The sequence below is a fragment of the Eurosta solidaginis genome, chromosome 3 (assembly GCF_040869045.1).
Source record: "Eurosta solidaginis isolate ZX-2024a chromosome 3, ASM4086904v1, whole genome shotgun sequence".
In the NCBI taxonomy this organism is placed as follows: domain Eukaryota; kingdom Metazoa; phylum Arthropoda; class Insecta; order Diptera; family Tephritidae; genus Eurosta; species Eurosta solidaginis.
The window spans coordinates 161,692,017-161,699,066 of NC_090321.1; positions in this window are offsets into that span (position 1 = coordinate 161,692,017).

Sequence of the window (7,050 nt, forward strand, 5' to 3'; positions counted from 1 at the left end):
ACCCAAAAGACAGCCACGAGTTTTCCGGCCAAGAATTTTGATATATCTACACCAAAAGCTAGCAATGCTTAATCTGAAATCGCGAATTCACGAGGAATTGTATCATTTAAAATCGTAAATGTCTTTGTACACGACGATAATAGAAATAAAGTTTTTGAAACCTTTTTAAAACTGCGTTCGCTACCAGAAAAAGCAAGTTCATTCGGGGCTACCAATTTTGCTATGTTCAAGAAGCCGGCATTGAGGGCCTAACTATTACACCATTTAATAAGTTGCTAAATGAGTGCAAGACATCTGAACCGGTACGCAAATTTGGCAATACATATGACTTCTTCCTTTGTGAAGGTCGTTTGGTAGGACATGCATCCGGGTTTTGTGGCAAGGTACACCAAAACCACCAGCGCACCACCGCGCGCACGCACTCGACGGCGCATCTCCGAGCGCGACAACCACCAGCGTGCTATCATCATCGACGGAGTCATCCGACAACCACCAACGGTACCAGAACAGCGCGCCCAAGCCAACGACAGCAACAACAATACCAACTACAACAACGGTACGATCGTGCACCTAGGTCTGATGCAGAGCCGGCCATCGCAACCAGAACCACATAAAGGGGTGAGTCCGTTCCAAAGCCCCCATGCGGAGGGCTTAAATACACTTGTATACGTATATACATAAGCGTAGGCACACAAAGAAAATGAAACAATAAAAATATACACATATATATACCATAACATGAAGACATATGGTCAAGTACTTGTATTAATTATAGTCATATGCATATATAGGCATATACCCACTTAGAGTTGCGTATTGAATGCAACCACCTGTAAATATATACTTGGGTGCTAATAGCGAATACGGGTATATGTATATATAAGCATATGCCTACTTAGAGTTGCACATATGTATGCAACCCTTTTTTAAATACCTGCTTAGGTGCTGATATCGCCTATGGTAAATTACATGTAAGCAGAGGCATACATAAAATTACGCATAGGCATACGTTAGTATAGAAATACATACATATATATTTATAGCAAACATGGTTACATACAAGCAAATACCTACCGGGAGATGACAACCGGAAGAATTAGTATTCGTTTTCATTGCCACTTTGTAACCATGGCTGCCTATTTTTCATTTATCGTTCCATTTAATCTTATGAATTAATGATAAAATCTTTGAAGTAGTAGATCACATTAGGTCATAGTATAATACATCATGCATAGTACTTTATATTAATACATTTTGTCAACTCCAAAAAAAAAAAAAGGAGCAAATGTTTACACCTTTGAATTTAGCAAGATTAATTTATATGTATGTCATTAGTATTGTTAGTATTACAAGTGCATAAGCACATAGTCCCTTTTAGGGTTCGGGTTAAACATTACGTAATGACCACTATTACAAATTACTTATATACGTACACACCTAAATGCAGGAAGTAGAATTTGGTTATATATTAAGTGGTTTTCTTTTCCTTTATTCCTATAAATCCCTTGGTATAAGTAAATCTAATTATATAATTATTTCGCCCTCTTCTACTACCTTCGATATATATATACCCCCTACCCATTTACATAACACCAATTCTAACATACACAAATTAACATATTCGTAATGATACGCGTACGGGTTGAGAGGTTATTGATTAAACTGAATTTCCCAGTAATAAAACTAAAATAAATTGAACTTAAACGCGAATAAATTAACCTAAAATAAAACCAAATAAATTAAGATATCAAAACAAATTTGGGTAAAAGAACTGATATCGGAAATCCGAACAAACCGCAAACGGGTAAGGGATTACGAAATCCCAAGTACACACTACTTACCATTCCGCCTTTTCCATGCCCACGTCTTTTTTTCTATCTATTCTTAAAGACTTCTAGTTTAAATAATCAAAAAAAAAAATTAATTAATAATTTGTTATTTAATTCTTTCGAAGATATATATGGTAATTGTAAACCATTGTAAAATTTAAACAATCGCTAATGTAATCACAACAAAACTTAACTACTCTGGAATTACCCCCTTTATTTTTGTAAGATGAATTATAAATAAATTGTATTTATGATGGGAATGCTGATGGTACCATTCATTTAGAAGGCATAGGGTATACAGGTAAGGGGCCACCGAAAGATTAGGTGCGTCGGTGGCCATGGATTTTGAGGGTGGGTCTAGCACCGGGCGTCGCAACAACACCCGCGGCGCCCCCAAGATATATTCGGCCTTTTTCATGTTTCCTTTCAATTTTTCAGCGTTTTTTTTTATTTTAAATTTTACCCGTTAGTAACCGGTCATTTCCGGTTCGGTTAGCTTTGTCTTCTTTTGCGTTAGATTTTTTTTTGAGTTTCTTTTTTTTGAATTTTGAATTTTAAATTTTGAAGGTTTAACGGTCTGTCCGTGACATCCGGTTCGGCCGGATGTTGTTTTAATTTGAATTTGTAAGCGTTTTGAATTCGCTCTGCGCTTTTGACAGCTAGTTTTGATTGGCATGATAGGAATTTTTTCTGATTATGGCGCAGGAACAGTAAGGTTGGCAAGGACCCGCCCCAGCCGACAATGACTAGCCACTGTGCACCAACACATCATGCCGACCGCCTTCCTTACTGCTTCCACTGTAAATGCGATACCATAACAAATTATAAATGTGCTCACTGAAGCGCATGTGAATTTTCCACAATCGGCCACCACAACTAAATTACGCAAATTGCTGGGCAGTATTGTGCACAATGAGCATGCCGTCGAGGCCGCTACCACTGCCCATGTTGGAAAAAATGCCGAAGCTGCCACTAAAGCTGATGCCGTAATTAATGCCAGTACTACCACAAACGCCGATGCCGTCACTAACGTATCTGCCGCTACCAATGCCGATGCCGTCACCAACGCCACTAATGCCGCTGCCGCTTCCAATGCCAATGCTGTCACAATGCCGATGACTTTACTTCTATCGATATTAATAATGTGAATACTACTAACCCTGGGAAAATGATATTGGGTAGGGTCGATGAGGAAATAACGTTGCTCCAGAAAAGAGTAGAAAATTAGTGAAATTAATGCAGCAGATCGAGTAATTGCAAAATTACACCGCGGAAAAAATTAACGCAGATTAGATCTTGCTGATATCGAGCACGCGTTGCCGAAATTTAGTGGGGACGATGTGGCATACCCTGTCCACCACTTCATCCGGGACTTAGAAGAGATCCTCGAATCAACCTCTGCAGACGAAATTTTCAAATTACTTGCGCTTCGACGTTGCATGATCGGCACGATGACTTAAAAAGCGCAGTTATGAAAGAATTTAATTTATCAGTAACGCGACAAGAAATATACAAAATGCTGTCCCAAAGGAAATGGCGCAAAAAGGACGAAACATTGCATTGCTATGTCCTTCACATGCAAGCAATTGCCAAACGAGCCAACATCTCAGAAGAAGAAATAATTGACTTTGTCATCGACGGCATTGGGAATGCAGTGCCAAATGCTAACCTCCCGCTGACGGCTCGAGATATTGAAGAGCTAAAAGGACTCATAAGCCGCTATCAAAATAAATATTTTGTCCAGAGCGGCCCACAAACTACAAATGCACATAAGAACCGAACAAGTGAAGCGGCAAAGCAAAAAAGTGAAATGAAACCATTATGTTTCAACTGATCTCAACATGGGCACATAAAATCTAACTACCCATTTCCGCTAAGAGCAGACGGGTCATGCTTCAAATGATGGAAGATGGGACACGACCATCGAGCTTGCCCGAACCCCAAAAAGGTACTCAAACGGAAAAACGAAATGGCTACAGTATCTGAAGCTGATGTCGATGCTGATGAGGAATTTGCTACGGTTGCTGCATATCATTACATAAGAGTTATTTTTAAGTTATATGAAAGGGTAGAAACTAATAATTTATTTTAGCTCTTTGATACTGGCAGCCCGGTTAGTTTTATAAGAAAATCAGTGGTCCCAAACCAGCTGATAAAAAGGAAGACGGAAATAAAATCCAAATATAAAGCGATCAGTGGAAATCTAATTAAATATATTTGTAATATTAAATGTAATATTAAATTTCATGATAAAATAAAGGAAATTGAATTGAAAATACTATCTGATGAACACATGAATCTCCGTTTATTTTGGGACGTGATTTCTTAGGCAAGGTGCACACGGGGCTAAGCGTCATAAACGCTGCAGGCTTGGTGCCGAACACATGTATTTGAATGGAGAGCTGCATACCAGGCGTCAGCTGCATGAAAGCGACAAAGCACGAACTTTTCGTGTAGCTAAGCATACAGCAATGTTGGTCGCTGAGCGTACGTACGCTTGAAAAAAAAAAGAAGAACAAGATGTTTGTTTACATTTTTTTGTATGCAAATTTGTGTAATTAGTTAAAAAATTTTACTTTAGTTAATAAAAGTGCGCGAAAGGCATATTACCAAAGCGAAAAAGAGTATTAAACCCCACAACAGCTTGGTTAGACATTGTTGAAGCGTTTAAAAGGCTAAAAAGTGTTGGAAACTAGAAATCACCTTTTTCTCTAGTCCGCGGTGGTTTAAAATTGCCTTTCATAATTTACAAAAGCACGGGATGCAAACAACGTTTAATACCTATTTTCCTTTCGGGGACGGATATAGCTGAAGAAATAATTTTTTTTATTTTTTTTAATAATTGTTTGCTTTTTGTAGCGACGCTCGATAGTAGCTTTGTGTGCAGATCTTGAAGCGTAGAGAAATTGTAGCTATATGAAATATCTTGTACGCGTCTATGACGCGTAGCCTCGTGTGCACCTTGCCTTAGACTTATTTAACATCAAATTAATTAGTGTCGATAAGCAATACATAAGTGAAGAAAAGCAATTGTTGTGAGGTTACGATACCCGCCCAATTGTCAACAAGCAAACAAATACTACTAATGCCTCCAATGTACCAAATGCTGCGGCGTCTGGATCTGTATGCAATATTAAGACTAGTAACCCCTTATGTAGTATGGTACCTGTTGATACTGACATTCCAGATATCTTTAGTTTAGATATAGCAATAGATAATAAATGTCTTGGTATAGATCCTAAACTTTCAAATAAAGAATATAGTTGCATGAAACTATTAATTGAGAATAGCTATGTTAAGAACGACGTTGAGATCGAACCACTTAAATACCACATGAAAATTCATCTGGCAACAGATGTGCCTTTCCATTGTGCTTCTCGACGTCTGTCTTATGCTGAAAGAAATAACGTGCAATCAATAGTAAATAAATTGCAGACGGAAGGAATAATAAGACCAAGCAATACGCCATACGCCTCCGCTATAGTCCTGGTACGAAAGAAAAACGGAAAGACTCGTATGTGTGTGGATTATCGACCTCTTAATAAAATAACTGTTAGGGACAACTACCCATTGCCCTTATTGACGATTGCATCGAGTTCTTAGAAAATAAAAAATATTTCTCCGTACAACTTTCTTGTGAAAAAAGTGAACCATGAGACCGAAATAATTTTCGCGTGTTGTTTGCATTGTTTTCATTGTTAAAAGTGTTAATGTAAAAATAAAATGTAAAACATAAACAAAAACATGTCAAGCTCACTAATTTTGGGGGAAGAGTGGTCTCGCTTTTTCATGATAGAAATTGTTTTTGCGTTTTGAAGTTCCGATAAAGATTCGTCAGTTTTTTTAGCTTGGAATCCAAGCAAAAATAAGGTAGTGTCATATATGCTTAATAGGCAATACGAATATTTGAAAATGACGTTCGGTTTAAAGAATGCCCCTGCCGTATTCCAATGATTTATCAATACAGTGTTCCGAGATTTAGTAGACCGTAGAGTAATAATAATGTACATGGATGACATTGTATCGCCACAGTCGATTTTTAAGAGCACAGGACTCTATTGAAAATCGTTTTTGAAAGATTGTCTTTGAGAGAACTAAAGCTTAACCTAGATAAAAGCAAATTTTGATACCGGGAAATTGATTATCTCGGGTATGAAGTGACCCAATGGGGCTGCAGTCTTGTATAGGATTATTTTCATATTTTCGAAGTTTTGTGCCGTCATTTTCTCAGATTGCTAAACCCCTAAAGAATCTGCTGAAAAGAAACACTGACTTTAATTTTGATGAAAACTGCCTTAATGCTTTTAATGAATTGAAGAATCGCCTGACTAATAGCCCAGTATTAGTTATTTATCACCGAGGGAAGGAAACTGAGTTACATTGTGACGCAAGTTCCATTGGATTTGGTGCAGCTCTCTTACAGCGACAGGATGACAACAAATTTCACCCTATATCTTACTTTTCAAAAACTGCTTCCAGTGCCGAATCCAGACACCATAGCTTTGAGCTTGAGACTCTAGCAATAATTTATGCCCTAAGGAGATTTAGAACCTATCCTGAGGGTATGCAGTTCAAAATTATTACAGATTGTAATTCGTTAACCACGACTCTTGACAACAACTTAGCCCTAGAATTGCTAGATGGGCTCTCGAACTTGAGAACTATAACTATAAAATACAACATAGGAAGTGCACGTCTATGCACATGTCGGTGCTCTGAGTAGAGCGCAAATTGCACACGTCCTTAACATTGAGGAAGTTGAATTTGAAGTTCAGATCGCCCAGGAACGCGATGAAAATATAAGTATTCTTCGAAACCGTCTTGAAAATGGTTCAGTGAAGGACCATGAAATCAGCTCACGGCCTTGTAAACAAATGCAAGCCTAATGGAAGGAAAATGTTATTTATTCCGGACGAAATGGAATCTAATATAATACGGCTGATTCACGAAAAATTAGGCCACCTGTCAGTTGTTGTTGTTGTTGTAGCAGTGCTTCGCCCCACCTAACAGACGCGACCGATCACAAACTGTCATCAATTTCCTCTAACGGGAGTCCAAGGTAACTTGCTGTTTCAACAGGGGTGGACCATAGGGAAAGGGGTGTTAGAGGCGTTGGTTCCACATTACAATTAAAGAGATGGTTGGTGTCATGTGCGGACACATTTCAAGCGGGGCATACATTTTGTATGTCGGGATTGATTCTGGATAGGTAAGAGTTTAA